We start from the raw sequence: 25,512 nt of genomic DNA on the forward strand, positions 1-25,512 counted from the left end.
ACCATCTTTGCCCTGAAGCCTCTGATGGTGCTGGTGAGTCATCACGGAAAAGTGATGGGTGAGACTGACAGAAATGCAGAAGAGTGTGATAATCCACAGAAACCTTTAGGCTATGGTCATGAAATGTAGTCATAGAAACCTTCTTTCTCATCCGATAAAAACGAACTGTGCCCCAAAAGATACCTTTTGACTTACCTGCATCCGATTACGGATTTTATGCTCCCCATGTCCATTCCCTGTAAGATTCTGAGTGTTGCTTTCCCTAACAAATGTGAAAATAAATCCAAGCTATTCTCTTCTCAGGCCATAGCCATGTTTGCATGTATTAGTATCTTGCATGTGTGTCCCTTTTATGTTGTTTAGCTTTTCTTTCCCAAGCAGTTAGTCCCTTAAAAACAAACAAGACCCACACATATTATAAAGTTTACTTGGAGGGTTCCACGTAGAAACACAAAGAGCATTCATTTTTTAATTTATTTTTTTTAATATAGAGTTTTCATACAAACCCATACACCCTTGTCCTCCACCTTGGAGATCATAAATACGTTGCTTGTGACACCAGCTTTGTTCTTTGGCTTTGTTTGACTCCACTTTGTGTACTTTCTTGTCTTTAAGGAGCCTTTTATTTTAAAAATGTGATTTATAAAGGTTTTAGGTAGTGCCTATGATCCTTTGATTCTATTTCCCTTTTCTCTTGACTCTAACTAGCCCTGGGAGTTCCTGGCATGCTTCAGAGAGCTTGCGTTTGAATCCAGTCTAAATCAGGGCAGACCCTTGACCAGCTTAATCTCTGCTTGCAGATGACAATGCAGTGAAACCCGAGGAAGAGAAAAATGAATGACTTCCTTTCCTGTCGGAAACCTAATAAGTAGTTAGTCTGACCCAGTTTTCAATAAGAGAGATTTTTTTTTTTCTGATGACCCAACAGGAGTGACTGTCTCTACTCAAAAGAAAAGAGGAGGGTGAATTTAATCTTTTATGCCTCTGGAATGGCAGCAGATCTCAGCAACCCTCTGATTTTGTGAAGAATGAGGAAGACAGAGCTGGCTCTCCACGTAGGGAGGATTTTCTTTTTGAATATTCCAAACGGGAGCGTTGCACATGTGCCTCAAGAACTAATTGTCTGGGTTCCGTCAGGAATGCAGCAAGAGAGGAGCGTATTTCATGCCTAAGACCAGACAGGAGCCACGCAATACTCTGTGGATAAAAGGCTTGCAGTCCCAGCTGAGAAAAAGAGGTCCCATTATCTCCCAGCTGCATAGACATTCCATACGGCTTGGTTCTGCCTGGGTGCACAGCATGCTTGGCTGAGGGCTTGCAACAGAGTTCTGCAGAAAAATTGTAAAGATCCCGAGACATTTCCCTGGGAAGATCTGTAAGTACTAAATTGTGCTGTCTGCTGCAATGAGAATATTGCCGGGCAAGCTGCAGTTTTTTTTTTCCCTTCCTTTCGATGTCTTTGTATTAGCATAACAGGTAAAAAAAAAAAAAAATCTGGGGTTGGGGAGAAATGACTGCTTTATTGATGTTGTGTTTCTGTGATGCTGATGCTTAAAATGCATTTATTCCTTGGGAGAGAGAGAGAAAATAAAAACGTATTGAATCTGTATTCGGGGGAGGTTAGGATCCAACCCAGGGAAAGAGACTACAGGTATAACATTGTGTTTCAATAGTCTTTGCTGCAGTAAAACTAATGGGCAAGACCGGATGACAGTGCTAATTCTGGTACTTTCAGATGGCTACACACCCTTTCTGTAACGGCAGATGGGAAAATGTGATTGCTAATTTTTTTTTCTTTCCCCCCCATGGAAGGGTTGAGAGGGGTGCGGTTTATGGTGCCCATGAAGGATTTACAGGAAGGGTTATAAAAGTTTCCTGGGGGAAGGTTTTGGTAAAGGTAGAGAAGCAAGACAGGAAGTCAGACAGGCTCACCAAATTTTGTCTGGCTTTTTTTTTTTTTTTAAATCCAGCATCGATGTAATACTTTCTAGAATCCCCTTTAGCGTTTGCATTAGTCAAGCTTATCAGCATGAGGTTCTCATAATACTTTATGAAAAGTTTCTGAAGTTGACGAGTTGGGAACAAAACTTTGAAGAGTTCTGCGATGAGCCACATGTATGTAACCCATTATGTTCATGTGACGCCTGTACATGGAGGGTTTGGAGGAGTTGGGGGGAATTGGAATGCATAGTTCTTGCAGCTCCACATGAAAATAACTTATGTGACAATAATCAGCACCCTGACTATGTCCTATGAGAAATATTCATCGCCTATTGAAATAGAACTTATTTTGAGGCAGGGAGGTGTTGGGGTTGGGGGGGGGGGACAGAACAGTAGAATCACACAGAACCAATTTGGAAAATGAGGTCTTCATAATCTAATTCTACAGGGACAATGTATTTCAAAGATATCTGTAAAAGGAAGAGCCATATGTTGAATACTGAATTGCTTGATTGGAACAATTTTCTTTTATCTGCTGGGTTTGTTTATCATCTTTAAAAACTGTTGTTGTGGTGGAAGGTTTCACCAATTTATGTGCACTGTAGTAATCCAAGAAAATATTTAAGCCTTCTCTCTTCTGCCCCTCCACTCGCCTATCACACACATACACACACACCCACGCACACATGCACACACATGTAAATATATATGTTTTCACAAAACAAACATTATACCCACAAAAATGTGGGCTGGCACAATCTGTGCATCAAACAGAAATACAGAGTCCTTGTATTTTTGATACAATGGGATGTTTCAGTGGTTTATTTTTTTCTTTTTACTTTATTTATTTATTTAGCAATCATCATGGGTGTGCAGCCCAAAGACTTCAGATCTAGAAACTTTTACATAAGGCTTTGTATGTTACAATGAGAGACAATTTCACCCATGCTAGCAGAAAACGAAAATGCAAAAATCTATTATTTAGGAACAATTGTGTGGCTTTTGCTTACTTTGTACATTTCTAGCAAAGTCCCAGAACATATTTTTTAAATTTCTGTTTAACTTTCCTTAATGAAGACAAATGCACTTGGTCATTGAGAAAAATGATCGCGTAGTGAGTCCGAGCTTGGATAATGATGTTATGAAAAGAATGTAAGATATAAACCTGATTGTATATTTATGGTCTTCAATAAGCGAAAACGCTCAGTGGAATAAAAGTAAACTTGAAACTCTTCCAATTTTTATGGGAGGGTGGTAATAAATCTTTGCTTATTTATTTATAGTAATGGCGTATCAATTAGAACACAGTAGCATAACAAACTCTTTAAGTAACTCAAGCTCAAATAAAAGCTCAAAAAGTAAATTCCATCACCCAAAATATTGTAAATTATCATCATGCCTAAATTCAGATAATAAGATGGAGGGAAAGAGGAAAAACGGGGGTACTTTTGCAAAAATTATTTCCTATAATATATATATATATATATATATATATATATACATATATATATATATATATATATATATATATTATTAGAGTAAGAAGTATTTAGATAACATGGTGGCATAATCAATGTTAGACAAACATTCTTTCATAAGAATGTTATCTTCATCCTATATTTTAAAACCTATAATATTTAATTTTAGGTAGCTTCCTTAAAACTATCTGAAATAAAACTCAAAAATTGCTAAATTTCTGCTATTTTTCTTTCCAAAGGAGATATTAGTTACAGAAAAATAACTCTATGGTTATGACCCAAAACTACAAAATCATTAACAGTTTAGTCATTTTTTTAAAAAGATCCGAATGGAGGTATTGAACAATCTCTAATAAGTCATTTCTATAATAGTAAAATAAATCAGCACATGTACTTGATAACTATGGAGCCTCCCCATACCTCCTGAATTCAAATTCCATTAGCAGTTTTCAATTACTAAGCTTTATAGTAACCACGATACCATGCTGAGCTTTATAGGATTTATCTTAATTCCCATAGACTTAGTTTAGACTGTGACTTAAACTTTGAAAGAAATCATCTTTACCAACAAACATTCGCCCCGCAATTGACCATGACCTTCTTAGGTTGCAGAATTTCCGTTAGGTAAGTAGTACCCTGCCGCTAAACAGACAGCCAGAGGTGCCTGAATATTTCTTTCTTTCTTTTTTAACCTTATGCACAGTCTGTTCTGAGTGTCAACTGCATATTCTTCCATTGGTAATCTTTTGGGAATCAACATTTCCTTCCAGAAATATTTCAGTATTTGTATGCATTGCTGGGGACCCTTCTTACATTGAAAGATGCGCAGAAATTTTAGGTGTATCTGAAATTTCCATCCTTGAATGTGACTTATTTTTTTTTGATGTTCCCATGATTCTTTACTTTCTTTTCTTGTCACAAGTTGTGGTCTTCATCAATATTCTCTGGATGTTTATCTCTTTGAATTAAGATTCTTTTATTTTCGGACTTTTTTTTTTTTTTTAACCTTGTACTAGTTCTTTGGGCCTTATGTTCCAGGTTATGGGCTAACAGTTAATACTGCCTGTTTCTTTTCTGTAGGATCACCAATTACGGACATGTTGGACCTCATTTGTTTATCTTACACATATGTCATATTATCCAAACTCATTTTCACTACTATACTTTTCCTGCTCATTGTGTTTTATATTCTGAACCCAGTCTACCACAACCCTAGCAATGATTTTTTTAGTAGTTAATAATGTATTATTGTTTCAAATGTAACTGTCATCTCTAAAAAGTTCATTCTCCTCTATAATTGTTATTGTGTTTTTTCTCTTAGCTCCCTATATTTTATTTTGGTTACTAAAATTTCTGTTTTAAAATATGTGCAGAAAGATTTATGCTTTCAAGATATTAAGTCTATGTAAGCAGGGCATGGGTGGGTACAAAACTGTAATCCAATGGCTCAGGAGGCTGAGGCAGGAAGATCCCAAGTTCAGGAACAGGCTTAGCAATTTAGAGAGATACCCAGTAACTTGGAGTGACCTTGTCCTAAAATAAAAACTAAAAAGGACTAGGGATGTAGTTCAGTGGTATTGTGCCTCAGAGTTCACTCTCCAATAATAAAAAAAAATAAAATAAAATAAAAAAATAAAGATGTCTATGGTTATGTAATTGTAGTTTTCTAAGCACTTTCTCAAAATCATATCTGTTCTTTGAGATTTATGTTTTTTGACTACATTATTCTTCAAAGTGTATGCATCACAGATGGACAGGTGATATCTAGAGGATTTTTTAGGTCACTGAAAGTATTCTGTATGATTCTGTAGTGGTAGATACATGTCCAAATGCATACAATTGTCCAAATGCATAAAATGTACAAAACCTAGGGTGACCCTAATAGAACCTATGAACTTTGGGTGATCGTAACATCAATGTAGGATTATCAAGTGAAACAAGTTTACCATTTTGGATTAGTATATCAATGGTGGGAGAGGTCACACATGAGTTAGGGTAGGAGACATAAGGTAATTCTAATTTTTTTTTTTTTTTTGCTCAATTTTGATGTGAACCTCAAGGTGCTCCAAAAGAAATAAAATCTATGAAATAGTGGGGAGGAAAAGGATTCAAGTGTTTTTCAATATTTTATTTAAATATTATTTTGGAATGAAGTTAAGTATTTGTGGGAGAACAATGGAGTTAGGAGTCTGTGGTAGAAATGTTAAGATAGAGTATCTAGAGTCTTAACCAAGTTTGCTCTCCAAAATGTTGGAATTGTCAAATGGCCATCTCCTCTCTCAAATATGAGAGACACTGTCTCGGTTGTCTTTGAGTGACTGGCATAATTTATAGACAAGCCATTAAAACAGGAGTCTATGTGTTCTAGACATACTGTGTTAGATTTTTGTCACTGTGACCAAAACACCTGACCAGAACCACTTGGAGGAAGAAAAGACTATTTTGAGCACAGCATTTCAGAGGTTCAATTCATGGTTGACCAACTTCCTCACGCCAGGCTGGAGATGAGGCAGAACATCATGGTGGAAGAGCATGGCAGAGGAAAGTTGTTCACCTCCTGGTAGCCAAGGAACAGAGGGAGAGAGAGAAAGAGACAGAGACAGAGAGAGAAGGTCCCATGCCCAGTAACCCTCCTCCTTCAGCCATGACCTCATACAGTTGCCACCCAGTTAGTCATTTTGAATCATCAGTTCAGCAAATGGATTAATCCACTGTTGAGTTACAGCTCTCATAACTTAGTCTTCTCACCTCTGTATCTGTGAGAGCAATCACTGAAGACAGATGGCCTTTTGCTTTGTTTTGCTTTTGTATCCTGACCACTCCCACCATGAACTTTTTCTTTCCCTTCATTGTTTCTGTAGAATGGGAGATGAATAAGAATCTCTTTATTTAATGAGCTTTAGGTAGGAATCTTTCAGCTTAGAGCAATTCACCAAATGAAGGTTTCATTAGAAAAATTATTATTTTTCATTATTCTCATTGACAAAAGCCATTCTAGTTATAATTGAGTATGCATGCATGATGTATGTGTTCTAGAGTATGAGAGATTTGTCGTGGTACAGGCATGACACCGGCTGTATCAGAGGAAAGACCAGCTCCTGGACCTGCTTTCTGCTAGCATCTCCTACTTGTCTATATTATGATGCCTTTGGCTCACTTAACTGTCTTGTAATAAATCCTAAAGTAATTTGCAAGTGCATTTGTATTATCACAATACAAATCAAAATTTTGCTGACCTGGGTCCTTTTTTTAAATGTAGACTTAAGTATGAAACTCATACAGAAGAGGTTTCCAAATATTTGAGTAAACGAATTAATGAAATTCCATGGGTTATCGTGATCCTTAAAAGAAGCACTAAAATAATTAGGGTTTTGGGTTTTGTTTTTTTTTTTAATCTTATGAGGTAGAAAACTGAATACCCTACTGGTGAAACAAATTTTGTTCTCTGAGTTGGAGGAGAATAAGGGAAAGATTCCGGAGCCAGTGCTTAAGCTCAGATGCCACCACGGTATCCATACCTCCCCATATCTATACAGAATAGCTTAGTCCTCTCTGCCTGTTTCCAATCTATAAAAGGATGACAACAATATTTACTTCATTGTACTAAACGGGCTAATCTAGGAGGAAAAGCTGGCGATTCATAAGCGCCCTGTGTGTTCATTGTTTATATTAGTGTTATCACATTTGACTCTGAGCTTTGGGATCGATTGGGGAAAAAAAAATAATATAAAACAATTGAAAAGAATAAAATTATAATCATCATCTAATCAATTGTATGGGGGTATTTAGTAGAGAATTAAATTTGGAGTATAAATCATAATTGGAAATGAAAATATAGTTCAGGGAACATGGTGAAAAGATTTAGAGATGCTGGTCTTTGGATCCATTGTAGTTTAAAAAAAAACATAGAAATGGTATTTCTGTATACAGGAAGTAATTGGACCTGCTCAAGAAAGAAGGTTTATTCAATTTTCGGATTATAAAAGCAATGCACACACAAGCTTAAGAAAAAATAAGCCATAGATTTCTTTTTCCAGAGAAAACTATTACAGCATGCTTCTGAATTTCTTTTCTGATTTTATTGTTTTTTTCTGTTTTTTTTTTCTAAATTAAAATATTCCTTGTCTCCAAGTAATATATGCATCTGGAAACAACAATAATAAAATCTGAAGTTACAGGAAAATAAAGCATAAACATCTTCCCATCAATGCCAAGTCCCACTTCCCTTATTTTATTACAATATTTTCCTTGTAGTCACAGTTATAAATTTAAATAATCTATTTTGACTTCTGTGACAGGATGTAGACATTTAGCATCATTTCTGTTGGCTTCAACTTTCAAAGATAGGCTGTTTTTCCTATCTTTCATTATTTTTCACCCTTTTCCAACACAGTTTCAATGGTTCCTTAAGTTTTTAAACTTTGCAGCAGTAATGCAAATCGCATGTGTCACTTTTGTTGAAGTAGGCTGTTTTAAAGATTCAGGTCAGTAGCAACTTTATCATGACCAATTTCCCCCACTCAGAGTTACCAAAAGCTTGGAGCTGAGGTTGTGGCTCAGTGCTGAGCACTTGCCTCCCATGTGTAAGTCACTGAGTTTCATCCTCAGCACCACATAAAAATAAATAAACAAAATAAAGATATTATGCCCATGTATAACTAAAAAAAAATTTAAAGTATCTTTTTAAAAATAGTTACCCAAACTAAATGTTATCAGATGTTAACTGTTTTTTTTTTTTCTTGTTCATAAAAATAAATAACCATACTGATGTAACAGGAACCTGCTTTGTACTTTTCTCTAGTTTGTTCTTCTTCATTATCATGAATTGTTTGCATTTATTTGATTTCTTTTTATTATGTGTGTGTCTGCATGAAATATTGTTTTTAAATTATAAAAAAGTATCATACTGAAAATAATCTGCTGAATTCTTTGCATACTGTACTATGTACACTGTTATGTATTTATGAAAATACATATAGATCTTGGTTATGTTGTTTTGCAATCTAAATATTAAACTTTAATCTCTTTTTTGACACATATTTATTATATCAGTATTGCAACATTCCATTTATACCTTATATTGAGAACATGGAAGCTTAATTTCTATAGACAATATCAGGACTGTGCTGTGTCCACAATTTCAAGTTCATTATATCTTGTCTCAGAATCTGCCTTTAAAAAGATGCTTAATTCATCCACATCTGTTATGATTGTTAATAGAGTTTGACTCACTTCTTGCCCCTTATACTTTATTTTTTAAATTTTTACTCTCTTTTATTAAATCAATTCAACATTTTTATTCACTTTTTTTCCCAGTTTTACTACTTTAAAAATTACATACCCTCCTCATTATAATTTTTTGAGCATAGAGATGTTAACATGTGTCACACGTTTTGTTTTCTAATAAAGACCAAAGATAATAGAACTATCTTCCCCCACAAAAAGGATGATAATTTATCAAAAATTCTTTCCAGCTCTTTCTCCCAATGTTCATGCTTCCAACATATATTTTTAAACTGCCCCAAACATTATTGCCAAAGTTGAATAATTTTATGATGTATTTTCCCGAATTCTTGATTCACCATTTCTTCTTGCCTCTTTGGGACATCTTCTGAATCCCTTTCCTGTGTATCGAATTACATTTCTGAGTCATCCTAGAAATAGTATGAAAGTTCCCTTACAACTGACGCATTGAAATTTATTTTGTTTATAGGCTAAAATAATACTGTGGTTGGTTAGGGAAATCATTGTTGACCAAGGTTTTTTTTTTTTTTTTTTCCTAAATATGTTTGCATGTCCTGTTTCTTGATCTTTGGGATATGATGTAGCACTTGGGAAGACTGCTCATAGTCTTACTTTCACAGCTTCATAGATCTGTCTATTTACTCTGGTAATTTTTAAGAAATTCTCTTGATCCCTTTATATCCATCAACTTATAAATATATATATTTGAGTTGTCTTAAGTTCATCCCTTTCAGCCTTGACAAGGTCCTATTCTGTTTTTCTTTAACTGTGAAAACTTTTCAGGTATCGGTATATTTCAAACTTGTATCTTTTACACCCTTTTACTTTCCCCATCAGGAATATGTATTCAGTAATACGATCTTCTGTCTTTAATGACTGCTCCATGTTTAAATATTTTTTCTTTCTTTCGCATCATATTTTGTGGGATTTCCAGTTTTTCTCTTTTATTTTATACTTTCTGTTTTAGAACATTTTTAAATTTCCACGGCTGCTTTTTGATATTCTCCGGCTATTCTCTTCATGTCTAAAATTCCTGTTCCGTTCTTCACCTCTTCCAAACACAGGATAAGGTTCATTTTGGAGTTACACTTTGGTTGTTCTACTCTTTTCTGCGTCGGGGGACACACCCCTCCATGATTCATTTCTGCTGGATTTCCCTCCTGGTGGCTCATTCTTCCTGGGTGTCCGTGGACGGGTTCACCATTAGTGTGCATTTTCTGTGTCTGAGTTGGGTGTTCTCTGTAGCCATCCCTCCCTTTGACTCCACACTGCTCCCCTCCTTTGGATTACTTTCTGTGTGAGTTTCTTGGCCTCCAATTATCTTGTGAGACCGACGGACGCAGAAAAGAGTAGAACAACCAAAATCTAACTCCAAAATGAACCTTATCCTGTGTTTGGAAGAGGTGAAGAATGGAACAGGAATTTTAGACATGAAGAGAATAGCTGGAGAGTATCAAAAAGCAGCCGTGGAAATTTAAAAATGTTCTAAAAAAGAAAGTATAAAATTAAAAACTAGAAATCACACAAAATATGATGCGAAAGAAAGAAAAATATTTAAACATGGAGCAGTCATTAAAGGCAGAAGATGGTATTACTGAATACATATTCCTGATGGGGAAAGTAAAAGGGTGTAAAAGATGCAAGTTTGAAATATACCGATACCTGAAAAGTTTTCACAGTTAAAGAAAAACAGAATAGGAACTTGTCAAGGCTGACAGGGATGAACTTAAGACAACTCAAATATATATATTTATAAATTGATGGATATAAAGGAATCAAGAGAATTTCTTAAAAATTACCAGAGTAAATAGACAGATCTATGAAGCTGTGAAAGTAAGACTATGAGCAGTCTTCCCAAGTGCTACATCATATCCCAAAGATCAAGAAAAAGTTTCCTGTGCATTTTGGGGCTGCTAAGCATTTCTTCCTGTCACTTCCAACTCGGGATCTTTTATACTCTCTAAAGGGTTTGTTATACTTGTGTAGCATTTCCAAGTGTTTGGAGGTGCAGATGTCTTTCCTTTGTCTTGTAGAGACCCCCTGCCCTTCCTTGCAATTTTATGTTCACTCGAGTTTTTTTCCCATCTACTTTTTCTTCCCCTCCTGGAAGTAATCAAACCTTCTATCTTGCAGGGTTTTTTTTTTCTGTTTTTCTTATGGCTTCATAGATTTCTTTTATTAGCCTTCTATGGGTACATGGGTGCTCTAGAGGTGAAAGCATATGATCATTCCAAAACTTTGTGTCTGAAGTTTCTTAAAAGGTTTTAAACGAAGATTTTTTTCTCAGAAATTAGTCTTCATATTTAAAATAATTCTCCAGGTCATCATACTCATTCATTTAAAAAAAATATATTGTTAAGCCTCTTGAATAGGATCTCATAAGAAACGGCTAAAGTTGGTCTGGGTGGGTGGTATAAGTCTGTAATTGCAGCTACTTGGGAGGCTGAGGCAGGAGGATCTCAAGTTTGAGGCCAGTGTAGGCAACTTAGTAAGACTCTGTATCAAAAGTAAAACAAATAATGTAGCTGATTTAGCTCAGTGTTAGAATGTCCAAGGTTCAATCCCCAATACTGGTGTGTGGGGTGGGAGTTAAAGCCAGTTATTTCTATCTTTCCATTAGTTCTGTAAGCATTATGACAACTTACTATAATTCTTGATTTAGTCCAAAAGAACAGTTTATCTACTGAGAGAATAAGCTAGGAAACAATAATTTAGTTAGGAAAGCTGAATAATGGATATTATTTGTTTAGATATTCTTTAGGAGTTACAGCTGTATTAATTCTTTATGTTTAACCACGTGCAAATTCTTTTTTTTTTTTTAAGAGAGAGTGGGAGAGAGAGAGAGAGAGAGAGAATTTTTTAATATTTATTTTTTAGTTCTCGGCGGACACAACATCTTTGTTTGTATGTGGGGCTGAGGATCGAACCCGAACCCGGGCAGCACGCATGCCAGGCGAGTGCGCTACCGCTTGAGCCACATCCCCAGCCCACATGCAAATTCTTAAATGCAATTGTTCAAAAGCTTTCTTAGCACAGTAGTTTCAAGGACACTACACAAGCTGAGCTTACACAGACCCTTTTTCCATTCGATGGTTTCCCCTGCATAGGGTTGAGAATATTGCACGGTTGTTTCAAAATCTCTTCATTTGTTAAAAAGTATCTACTTTGACAACAAGAAAGTAAGATGTAAATCAGTTACTTGGTGAAAAGTTCCCAGTCATGTGTCACTCATGTGTAAAAGGCCAATAAGGTGGAGCTCCTGGAAGAATTTAGGTGTCTTATTTTGAAAGCCCTTGTCTGCGATCTAACATTTCATTTTATTTGGCTGATCTCGGTTGTGTACGTCTAAAGGGGATGTATGAGGAGGTCTGTATGAAGCTTCCTGCAGAATCTGTGTGACTAGCAAGAGTATCCTATATTTGTTTCAATAGAGCTCTTAGCAAAAGATCATTTCCTTCTCTGGCTTCTCTCAGTCTTCCCATTCGGACTCAACAACCAAGGAAAGAGGAGATCAGAACTCAGATTCTCTGCTCATTTTCAGCCTGAGGAATGGGAAACTTAAAAAAAGTTTTTAAAGTTTTGTTGGAATGAAAGATTACCATTTTCATAGATTGATAGAAGGATGATTTTTTAACAAAAATATTTTTTAGGCTTTTAATTTCATTACCAAACTTGTAGACATTCTCAGTTATGAATCTGTAATGCTAACTGTTATGCTAAATATGACATTTATGCAGACATAGACATTTTTTTTCAAAAGACCTCTCTTAGAATTAGCACAGGGGGCTGATATATGCATATGTTGGAGAGATGGTTTTATTGTTTGTTAGTTGGTACCTACTGTGCCTATGTGGTATGTGAGCAGTACTGCAAGGGCCCCCTGTCCCCTTCCTGTCAAGATATAGGACACTTAGGTGGCAGAAGCTTTCTCAGTGCTGAGTTCTCTAGCTTCGTCTTGCATCCTGTAGATACAGAGAGTGATAATGCAGCAAGAGAGACACCTTTCTTAGAGACAAAGAGAAACGGAAGATCAGAAGATAAATGTCTTCGTTGCCAGGTGCAGTTCAAGATAGAATGTCAAACAGAAGTTTCCTTACATTGATGCACACAATGCCAGAGATTTTTTTTTTTTTTTTTAACCTTTAGTGGCTATGGAACAACAGTCAAATCAATTTGTGCCAGTACATTTTTCAAGATTCGTAAATGCATTGGTTATGTCCTAAAGAATATTTTTATGCATAGAGTCTGGGTTCCTGAATGTTATTTTCTTTATTTCTTGACTTTCTTTCCATAGAGGAAATTGTCTTCAACTCATTCAAATGTTTTGGTTAATTCAGGTTAATAATATAGCATCCTGACTATGGTCATGTGTAATTAGAACAAATTTTTAAAAAATATATAGCATTCTGAATGACAAACATTGAAAATAGTTTAAGAAAATATATCAATAATAAAGCTGCAGTAAAAGTCATTTTAAATTCAGCTACATGGTATTTCAAAACTCTGAAGTCTGTCAATATCATTTTGAGGGATAGTTGAAAATCATACTTATCATTATTGTCTTATATTGACATTTTTGAAGCTTTGTTTCCGTGCCTCGTGTTTGTGGAAGTTTGTGTCATTCTTTATTTTATTAGAAATTTCTGTGTCTGTGTTATTCCCCAGATTCTGAGTGTTTCCTGGGTTAGAACCCTGACTTGCTCCTTTTTGTATGTTTAGTACCTGGTTCATAATAGACATGTTTTTCAGTAGTTTGCTAATCTCACAAATATCCACAGAGTCCTTGTCATCTTATGGATATTATTCTAGGTACTGAGGATGCAGTTGTGAATAAAACAGGGAGAAACCCTCTTCTTGTACTTCAAAAATCTTATATGTGTTCTATTTCTCTTGTCAGTGAATTTTAATTATGTAGAATAATCATGGCTAACCTTCTTCATTTTTTATCTTACCTAAGAAATGAGCATTATAAGCTATTAATTATTTAATTGTGTGAGTTTTTCAAAGAGAGTAATCCTTCATAGTGAGAAATACCACAAGGATTACCTAAAACAGAATCACATGTTTGCAGATAATAATCATCCCTCTATTTTAAGAGTGTTATACTACATTATAGCTTATCCAAAAGATAAAGAATTGGCCTCAAAAATAGCAGATTAACCAAAAATAGGAACTCATATTGCATGCACAGAATTTTCTAATCACTTGGCCTAGATCCCTTGCCTGAATGATACTCAACTTCAACAAGTAAATGTGGACTCACTAAGATGGAGAAAAGTGCTCAAAGTTTGCAAACTAAGCTGGGCACAGTGGCGCATGCCTATAATTCCAGCGGCTTTGGAGGCTGAGACAGGAGGATTGCAAGTTCAAAACCAGCCTCAGCAACCTTGAGGCACTAAGCAACTCAGTGAGACCCTTTCTCTAAATAAAATACAAAGTAGGGCTGGGGCTGTGGCTCAGTGGTTGAGCGCCCCTGGGTTCAATCCCTAGTACCAAAAAAAAAAAAAAAAAAAAGTTTGCAAACTACATTTCTTTGGTTTGTTAAATAGCAGATGGAAAAAAATCGATGACAAACAGAATATATTTTATTTTAATAACTGTTTTCAAGTTAAAAATGTCACATACATTTATCATACAGAATTTGGAAGTTAAAGAAAAACATGCATTGCTTTTTATTGTACCACTCTGTTTTTAAAATATAACATGAGTGTGCATATAGGGTCTGTCTTATAATATTTATTAAAGCAATGTATCATGAGCATAGTTAACATCATCGAATATCATCCCAAAGCTTAAGGATCTTGTTCTAGGTTCATGTCCCATAATTTATTCAGATCAATAACCTATCAGCAGCTATTTAGCCTTTCGCTGTTTATGAATAATACTATTGCGTATATCCTTGTGCCTAAATGTTTTATATGTGTTTGATTATTCTTAAATTTCTCTAAGTACGTTTTCCATGTCCAATGAGATGTGTTTTTAAAGGTATCAGTGTGTATTACTAAATTGTCCTATCATTAATTAATTACTCATAGGTATTCAATCAGTATTTGTGGAGTTATCAAATTGGTGAAAAATTTCTGTGTACTATGAAACAGGTACTAATATACAAAAAGGAATAAGTCAAGTTTCAAGACCTAGAGGAACTTAAGTTTCTGGAATACAAAATAACAAATTTTTTTTTTTTAAATCAGAAATCTACAATGCCCTCTTGAACATTAAGACAGCTATTGAATACCCATTGGCCGCATCCTTGTAAATACCGTTATTGATTTTAAATGCCCTCCAGTTGGATTGGCAAAATAAATGCACACATAGAACAGATTTCCATATTACTCTAAATCAACATTCCCCCCCCAATAAATACAGCACTGATTGTTCCACAGTGTGTGTGTTTGCCTTTCCATCTGCTCCTCTTCTTAAGGTCAGCCCATTGTTATTATCTAACATTGGTTTGAGATTTCACAATGTTTCTTATACTCAAGAAATTGATCTTATGTCAAAGAGATGGCTCGTAATTTCCACGTCTCAAACTTCTTTTTCCCCCAAGTTTATGTATTTACCTTGTTGAATTTTTCAACTGTGAAACCTCCTGAAATGTATTGTCAGCTTTGGGACTCTGAGTTTCCCAAGGTATACAGTGGAGTCACGCATCCCTCACCTGGTTTCTACAAACTCAGAGGGCTGCCTGAGGCCAAACCAGTTCTTTCTGAACACACTTTCATAACAATGAGTGATACACCATGATTGCTCTTGGTCTTTTGAAAAGTAAATCCGTTTTTTGACCTACCATGTCCATTAGGTCATAAAATGTCTGAATGAGTAACTCTTTGAGTCTCCTAAAGATCGGGACTGTAGTTGGTTTTCTCTTTTTTAGTCTCAGCACATAGCGCAGTAGCTGGCATGGAACTGGGGGCTCAATAAATGCTTGCTTAATGAATTAGGTTTTAAATACACTCCGAAACATAACTTAAAATACCTCTGTGCTCATTCCAAGTCTGCTCTTACAGTGTCATCTAAATCTAATGGGTAAGAAAGAGCACCATGTTAAAATGATAATTAATGTTAAATGGGAATTTATGTCTTCTGCCCTTGGCAGCCATGCTTCTCTACTCCATAATGAAACAATCAGGAAACTTAACAAGTTATTTATTATGCCACCACAAATTGCATTTCTCATCTGTCTTGGGTGGGTGATGTATATTGTGTGCTTTTCAGGGATTTAGTATAGTAGCGAACTTCAGGAGTTTGCAAGATAGATTATATGGATTAGGTGTGTAAAACATATTTGGATTAAGAAACCAGTTATAAATCACAAGAGCTGAAGTACACGTGAGGTGTATACAATTTTCCTCTTCACTTACACCAAAGAATGTGAAATTACAGAGTTTGCTTCTTCAGCCCAAGGAAGAACTACTTATTCTGTTTTAATTTGAACTTGAGTCCTTATAATGGCACCATAGGAGGCTATTTTAATTTGTAAGAAAATAACAAAAATGAGATGTTTGAGTTTGTCACTCAGAGTTTGAGAAACCGGTTCGTGTTTGATTTAGAGCTTAATATATTCACATTTTCTTTGGCGTATTTAATAAAAAAAAATATGGAGGCTATTAAACCAATATGTTTTATTTCTGGTTTAGAATATAATGGCATTTACTAACCAGGCATTACTGCTGTGTTTGTCAGATTTTCATGACTATGAGAAAAAAATATACAAAAGAACAAAACACTTGGCATAATCAACCTATAAGAAGGGAAGGCTTATTTTTGACTCATGGGTTTAGATATTCAGACCGTGGATGGTTGTCTCTGTGCTATTGGGCCTTTGGCTCAACACATCATGGTGGTATTCCATCCTGGAGCAAGCTGTTCTCCTCAGGAGGATGGGCAGAGAAAGAGGAAGAGGAAGGATCTAGGATTCCAGTGTCCCCTTCAGAGGCCTGGCCCCAAGGACCTGCTTCCTCCCACTATCTCCATTTCCTACAAGATCCACCAGCTCCCAACAGCTTGAAGTGCTGGGAACCAAACTTTTCACACACAGGCCTTTGGGGAACACCATTCAAACCACAGCAAATACATTATTCTGAAGCAACAGACTGCCTATACCTTTTAGAAGTTTGAATTGACCAAGATTTCTCTGTGTGCATCTCTAATGTAAGAAATCCATTTGAGAAACCTCGGTGTTACAATTTCACATGCCCATAGGCTTCCACGATTTTATGAGCGTTCCAGAGACCCGCCATGTAGGTTAAACATTTCTGCTCAGAGGTGATTCCTACATATCTCTGCCATTCAGATTCCATCGGCTAACAGAGAACACTCAAGGGAGTGGTGAAGTCGAATGCCTTATTCCCCTGGAAGAGGAGAATAAGGAATAGTGGTGAGTGGCAACAATATAGTATTTATAGTTTGGAGTTTGCTACCTGGTCCTTTGGCTCACTCATAAATCCACTTCAGTTGTGTTAAGCAGTCTCCTTCAGGAACTCAGGTAGCTTTTTTGTGTGTGTTTCATTGGAGAACATGTTCACTATTGGTACTTACTAAGGAATATATCAATATGTTCCCTCCTATGTACTCAAGTAACTCCTCGCTGTTTGTTTTATTGACTGACTCATTCATTCAGTAAGTATGCACCTGGATCATCTATGCACCATGTCCTACATTCTCTTCAGGGCATCAGGGCTTGGAGACACAATGCCCTGTCTCCATGAATCTTGGAAAATTTAGAGGGGACTAAGTTAAATTACCAGATAAAATATCACTTTTCTTAGAGCCCCAAAGAAGAGCCACCTGGTGCTCTAAGAACATAAAATGACCATGTAAGGAAAGTCAGCAAAGGCATCCATGGATAAGTAATGAGTAGGCAAAGTCTAGTTCAAGTGAAGACCTCCTATTCACAGAGAAGGAGTGGTCCTGAGAAGAGGTACAGTGGGGACTAAGGACTGAAAACCCACGTATGAAGTCCAGGTGGCTCAAAGCTTCAGATGGCCCAGGAGGCTGAAGAAGTACCAGAGCCTGACCAGGAGCTATGTGGAGCTCACTGAAGCTTCTGGTTCAATTCCTAAAGAGACAGAGAAGCTACAGAAATTTGTTTTTTGAGCACGAAGCAATACAACCAGATGCATTCATTCAAATACTCATCCTGTCAATCACGTAGAGAAGTTCCTTTTTTCTCACCCAAACATTTGGCATCAGGCCAACGTGGAAGCCACAGAGGAACTGGGTGAGCAGGAAGAAAGCATCTCAAGAAGGTCTCTTCTCTTTTGCTAACCAGTCAGACTTGTTTTTGAATTTCACAAACACTGATTTTTTTTTCGTTCCACATGTTAGACATTTTTCACAGTTGTCAACCGAAACAAAGAAAGAGAGTAAAAGAATTTTACCAATTAAAATTTAAAGATTTCACTAATTTTTAAAGTACAAGCACAAACTGGCTAGTCTGGAAAAATATCTGAAGCAATAGTTTTGAAAAACATAAAGGATAACAAAAATAAGGATACATCCTTCTGAAAACTGCTCCTGAATGTTTTTCTAAATTATTATATTTTTTAAAATAACAAGAGTTCTAACATTTCTATGCTGAGCAAAAATTTTATTATATTTATATATATATATATATATATATATATATATATATATATATATATATATACATACATACATACATACATACATAAGACTATTAGTATGGAAGATAATCTCCAAAGGTGGGGTGTTGTATTTGAATGTCTTTTCCTCCTTTACAAACTGGTACTGCTTTCTTTCCTTGATTAGATCTAGTTCCCTCATTTTTTTTTTTTTTTTTTTGACAAATAAAAAATAGTGCTAACAAAACTCTGTCAATTCTTGGCATTTAAGAGGCAGGAAGAGCCGACTTCCTTCTTCTGAGAACACAGAAAACCTACGGAGGAGAGGCCTCCAAAGTCCCTGGAGGGAGAGACACCAAAGAGAGAGGGCACGTGGAAGGAAAGGGTCTCTCTAGCTAAGAGGGTGCCCCCAAGACCTGTAAGGAGATTGCATGGTACCACTTGTGAAATCAGGAACCTTAGGTGAATCCAGGGAACTGTCAAGTGAGCCTGCAGACTTTGAGAAATAATGAGTTGTTGGAATGATTTGTTATGTAGCATTAAGTAAAATGAAAGTCCTATGCTTAATTTTTATGAGGAAAATAAAATGCAAGGGGTGTCTTTCAATTTCCTGTTTTGAATATTTATGGATAAATAAAATAAATATTTTATTTATCCCTATTAAAAAAATATAACAAGACCAGGGCTGGAGGTAGAGCTCAGTGGTGGAGCATAAACCTAGCATGGGCAAGGCCCTGAGTTCAATCCCAGAACTTAGAAAAAAAAAAGATGTTTATGCATGTGCATATATATAATGTACACACACACACACCAAGACTCACATGGCACAGGACTGTCTCTGCAAGTTGTATGTGGTTATTATTTTTGGGATTTCCAATTTGTTTAAATCACAAAGATTTAAATAAGACCAGGCAGCTCAAGAGACAGGACATTTCTGTTAGATTCATTTTCATTTCGGTGTATTATGATTTGCGAAGAGTTCGTTTGGCTGTGAACAAAGATCAACATGGAAGACTAATGTGCTGATTTTGACCTTTGAGAGGAAAAACCAAAGAGGAAAGCAGGTGCAGCAACATGCATACAGAGAGTCAAGGATATATAAATGACTTCCTTCCGTGCTCGGAAGCCTTTATAAATTTCTTAAGTGGTTTCTTTTAGTATACTGTGGACTCGAGTGTTATTTTTATATCAGGTTATAAATATTGTGTTAGTAGTCTATCCAATGAACTTCCTCTTTTGCTTCATTTATTTCTCTGAGCTCCTTGTTAGCCAGAACAATTTGGAGGTTGCAAAGTAACCGAAGATACATAAGGGGTGTGTGTGTGTGTGTGTGTGTGTTGGCATATCATTGTCTCCATGAAAGGTATCATGTGTATTTTTATTTCCATAGTGTGATTATTTTGTTTGTCTGTTTGTTTGTTTGTTTTATGGATATACATCTTCCTGGTCTGTAACTACACAAACTATAAAAAAATCCATTGAATTCCTTGGCAACAACGGGGCTCTCAACAGAAGCAGAACAAATAATGGCAGGTAAATGAAGATTTGTCGTGATAGACGGACTCACATGATTACAGAGACTGAGGAGTCCCACAATCTGCTTTTTGCAAAGCAGAGACCCAAGAATAAGTGTAAATCCAGTGAAATTCAGAAGGTCGTAGATCTTTGAGAGTACAAGGCACAAATCTCAGGGTAAGGGCACGAGAGAGCTGTCATACCAGCCTACAGAGAAAGACAGGAAGGGAAGAGATGCTCCCTTCCTGAATCTTTTTGTTCTCTGGAGACCTTCAGTGAATGGACTGGTGCCCAACCCCATTAGAGAGAGCAGTCTGCATTACTGAGGGCACAGTTCAATGCTAATCTCATTGTGAAACACCCTTGCAGAAACAGTGTTTAATAGGGACACTGTACTCTGTAGCCCAGTGCAGTTGACACATCAAATTAACTCTCATAATAATATTAGCAGGAAGAGTAGCTCAGTTGAGCATGGTGATAAACAGGGACTTTTCACATGAAAGTCAGAGAAATGATCATAAAATAGATTATATGATCCAAGCATTGCAATCGATAGAAAATCATTTAAAATTATAACTTTTGACAGCCCATTTTCCAAAAGTTCCATTGTTCCTTTGAGGACGATGTTTTCAATTAATTCAACTCTATGTTAATTACAGCGGGACTGAATATTATTGACCCATAGCAAGTTCAAGAACAACCATTTGCCATTGCCATTCATCTTCATGTCAAAGATGCCACTTTTTATTGTGTATATAGTGAGAGGGCAAAAAAAAAAAAAACTTTTCTGCTTGAAATTAAATTGCTCTTTAAATGTATCATTAGTCATATTTTGGCCTCTCAGAGATCAAAATGAAATGGCGCAGAATTTTAAGTTTTCCATGGTGATCAAAGCTGAGTGGGTTATTAATGTTTAACCACGCTGCAGGTGTGTTGGGTGATTTCGGAAGAGGATGCTTCTCTTTGTTCTGTGGCCTTTCAGCTTTAATTCGAGGTGTTAATTTGTGCAATTAGCATGATGTTAGAGCCGTGACCCCCAAAGTCAGACAAATATCTATCCGAGTTGTAGTCCAACCCGATAGGAATAATATGAAATGGATATGCAATTAATGGAGCAGCAGCAGAGGGGACAGAATGATTTGGGTTGTAACTTGGATCAAAGGGTTTCCAAATCAAGTCATTTAAGGTGATTTAACAGAGTAACTAGAACATTCTCTCCCCCCTCACCCAAATCCATCCTTGATCTGGAAGGCTGAGGCGCAGAGCAAACAGTTGTCATCATAAATTTAATTAATGCATAGTGCATCTATTCGTTGTGCAGAAAGTTACCCTAGATGCAAGTAGCTCTTAGCATCAACACTCCGTTCTCAAATTTCTGTCTAATAAAAAAAAAATGCCTAACTCCTTTGAGGCCGGTAATTATAGCATAACTGTAGAGATAAGGCTATGACTCAAACCCATGACATTAATACCTTTGAGTTCAGTTTAGGATTAAGTTTGTATTCATTAGGACCACTTACGTGCATTGGGCGTCAAAAGAACTTGTTTTATTTCAGCCTCAGAGAAGCCTCTGCCGGATGAGCCTTGTGTTTGCATTTTTAATTTTGTCATTAAGTAACTGATTTTAGATGTAGGGGTCCAATTTCAAAAGTGTATGGAAATTTAAGAACTTTTAAAGTTTTGAAATGTTTAATAGAAGTTTGCATTTCTCTATTTAATAAAAATAATACACAGTATTTAAATACTTGGGAAGTTTTTTCTTGGTTTGTTTCTAATATTGATGAGACAGACTGTTAAAATGTTTAGGAGAACAGAATATTTCAGTTTTATAAATTCCATTGAAGATATTTAAATAAACCATAATAAAGTCAGTCATTGGTGGGCCTGATTGTTTAAGTTCATTTAGTCTGTTCAACCTGAAATAACTGGACATTAATGATGGCAAAAGTGAAGGATTTTGTTTCTTCTTTTTAAATCAAATTATAAAAGGAATAAGGCATATAAATTAATCTTATCATTTTAAGGGGGGAGACACCAGTTACATTGGAAACTATAAAAAAATTGAATATCAATTTTTGATCCCAAATGAGTGAGACCCTGAGTTCCAGAGAAAAGAAGAGTTTTCCAAGACCACAGAACAGGAACTCAGACTACTATTTTCATAGTCAAAGCCTGCATCTGTGGTTTCCATACTCATTCCCAAAGAAACAGGATCCATTGAGTGAATGCATGCAATATATCAGAGGAAAATAAGTTAATACTCTGAAAATAGTCTCTGGTCCATTATTGTTAATTTTCTTGTTTAAGATCTGCCAAGGCAAAAAAGAAAACAGATCCTATAGTACACATTTTTTTTTATATAATGTCAAAATAATTTGAGCAAGGTATTATCTACTGCGGTTCTCAATTGCCAATTTAAGAAAGAAATCCCTCTTTGGGGCGATAATTTTCGACTCTAAACGCGAAGTTTATAGCTAGCTCTTTCACTGCTATTGACTTTTGAAAAGGCTACGGTTATTTGGGGCCTATGCTCACACATATTTCTATTTAGAACACATAATAATTTCTTAAACATTATTTATTTCCTCTGAACAGATTTAGAAAAACTATTGTATGTACAAAAAGGAGACCTGTTTTTATCTTAGGCTTACCCATTGGAGTGCTGAGGCTCGGAGATCCAACTGAATGGTCAGCAAAGAGGGTCCTGTTTCTCTTCCTATGCATGCATGCTTTGCCTTTGAAGGCAGCCATGTCGGCTTGGTGATGAAAACACTCTTAAAAATTTATGTTGAATGTCTCCCCTTTACTCTCCTCTATTATTTATTATACTTTTAAATGCATAAATGTTTTGGTGTATTTTTTTCACGTAAGGGTGTTTATAGCTGGGTTGGCACTGCGGAGCCAGTTTTAAACTACCAGTAGCTGATGTTTACAGTCGTTCCCTGGTCAGGGAGCCTTTACTGATCAATGTTTGTGTGGTGCTTGACCAATGCAGGTGGTCAAGTGTGTACGCGTGAGATCCGTGTTCCTCTTCAGCGGGGAGCGTGGGGTGTGCTTTTTCTACATCCTGTATGTGAAAACGGCAGTGAACCTCATCTCATGAAGAAAATAGAGAAGAATCATCTTTTTATGTGATGATGTCAGAAAAACAGAATTGTTTTTTGATTTAGGATACGTAAATGCTTGCCCTTATTAAAAGATCGACTTTAAAACATATTCAACAGTAGAAGAATCTGTTTATCCCTCTCTGTTTTTTGTTGTTGTTGTTTGTTTGTTGATAAAAAAAAAACATAAAGGAGATGCCATTATGGAAAGAGTAGGTACTTTCTCTATCATTGTCAAAAAGCAAAAATTGCTTCTTGATTTAGGATCTCTTAAGTTCATGGGGAGATGTGAGTGGCTGCAGGAAATCAATACAATCTATTTTTCCTTGGATGGTGGGCTAGGCAACATGTTCTAACCTCCAAACATTCTTAAAATAGTCATAAGGCAAGCAAATTTGGGGAAAAAACATTAATTCCTTTTATAGATGAATCCTGCAGAAAGGTGATGTGTCTGGCAGTGGGTCCTTTAAGAGGTTCATTGAATATTCAGCAGCCCGGAGAATTCCTCCAGTTGCTTTAAGTCTGTGCGTCAGAAGGTGATGAGCAGGTTTGACGGTGTTGTCAGCACCGTGATTGAGATGAAGCTAGAATAGAGCAATCTAGGTTTTCCCAGGTCCTGACCCAAGCCTGTTTCCATGACCCGTGCAGCATCCTTTAGACCTGAGAAGACCTGGGGTTATGGTTCAGATATGAGGTGCCCCCAAAGTTCATGTGGGAGACAATGCAAGAAAGATTGGGTGATGACAGCCTGAACCCAGCCAGTGAATTAATCACCTGATGAGATTAGTTGTATGGTAATTGAAGGAAGGTGGAGTGTAGATGGAGGAGGTGGGAATTGGAGGGTGTGGCTTTGGGGTATATATTTGTATTTGGCAAGCCGAGATCTCTCTCTCTCTGCTTTTTGACCGTTACATGCTTGACTCTGCCACACCCTTCCGCCATGATGTTCTGTCTCACCCCCAGCCCCAAGGAATGGAGCCTGCTCCCCATGGACTGAGACCTCTGGAACCCTGAGCCCCCAAGTAAACTTTTCCTCCTCTATAATTACTCTTGTCAGGTATTTTAGTCCCAGCAGTGAAAAACACCTGACTAAAACACCTGGGGATCTTAGGGTGGAGATAGTACTGGCCTTCTGGTTTTGTCCCATGAAAAGGGACAGTGGGGAGGAACTCAGTTCTGTAGTCAGTCCCATCCGGATGGGAAAGTCTTACTGCAGCGCCTGACTTACAGAAATCACACAGTGAATTTTAGTAGAGTGTCATTAAATCTTTACGAATAAAGAGCTATGGGACATGGTACAGAGGAAACGACAGATCCCTGGAAACATGGAGTAATCCTTTGTGGTACTTGACTGGTCTCTGTTACAAATGCATGGCACGGGGTTCATGTTACCACTCAGAATAGTAGCCACTTTGTATACTTCCAGGCATGGGTCCTACATATTTTACATAGGTCGACTAAATTATGATTACCTATTATTTAATTATTAAATAAACCATTACTTATTTAATTATTAAATGAATTATTATTCGATTATCAAGTTATTATTTATTACTTATTAAGTAATTATTATTACTTATTATTTAAGTCTCCTAAAAAAAAAAAAAAAACCAAACAGACCTGAAATACTGTACAGATAAGTAAACTAAGACCCAGAGAAGCAAAATGATCAAAGTCAAATATCATCATTAGGTTATAAACCCAGAAGTCAAAGTCAGTCACTCTCCATTCTCAGCCTGTCCACCATGGACCTGCAGGATGCCCCGTGGACAGAAGTGGGGCAGGATAGAATCCCTTGTCGCAGAGCAAGACCGCAGTGCTCAGCCTTGGTCATCTGCTGTGCTCACTGCCGGTGTGACGTGGTCTCAAGTCAGCGGCATCTCTCCCTACATGCCTTCGGATGTCATAACTTTGTAGAAGCTGGGTTTCCAGCAGATGCTATGATTCAAAAAGAAAAAGAAATCAGTGTAGTGAAAGAAAATGCATGGAAATCATTGAAGAGCATAAAACAAGACTGGGCAGCCTGATTCCCAGATTGGAGAAGTCGCACCGTGCCCCAAGTAAATAGAAGTGGTTGTTTAAGAATTAACTAAAATGCTATGATCGATGCCTCCCTTTATGCATATATTTAACCCATCCCATAAGTTGTCAGAGCACAGTTCATTTAAACTAAACTACCTAATGCACAGAAGGCTTAGCTATTTTTGTTGGCTTAGGGATGCCATTTAAAAAAAATGACCGCAGCACTCGGGACACGATCCGACAGACACCTCTCACCTTCATTGTCTGCCCTCTCCCCCAAAACTTCCCCATTGAAATTTAAGGATCTGTCCATCAAACCTCGTAAACACTTGTAACTTCTCAGGTACTTGGAGAATCCTCTGTCAAAGAGCTCACAGTGTAACAGGAAAGGAGGACCCCGAGGTCTACACCAGGGCCCAGTATGAACGGGACCTCGTTTTCACAGAAGGTCTACGAAAGGCCAGAGAACTGAGAACTGAGAGCAGACATAAGACATTTCCAGGAAGTGACGAATGAGTCAGGTCAAATTGCATGATAGTTACACGGAAATGAGCAGCCACGGATTGCAACAGCACTTATTAAAACTTGTTAGGTCCCAGGTAATGCATGAGGCACTGGGTC

The sequence above is a fragment of the Marmota flaviventris genome, chromosome 20, assembly GCF_047511675.1.
Source record: "Marmota flaviventris isolate mMarFla1 chromosome 20, mMarFla1.hap1, whole genome shotgun sequence".
In the NCBI taxonomy this organism is placed as follows: domain Eukaryota; kingdom Metazoa; phylum Chordata; class Mammalia; order Rodentia; family Sciuridae; genus Marmota; species Marmota flaviventris.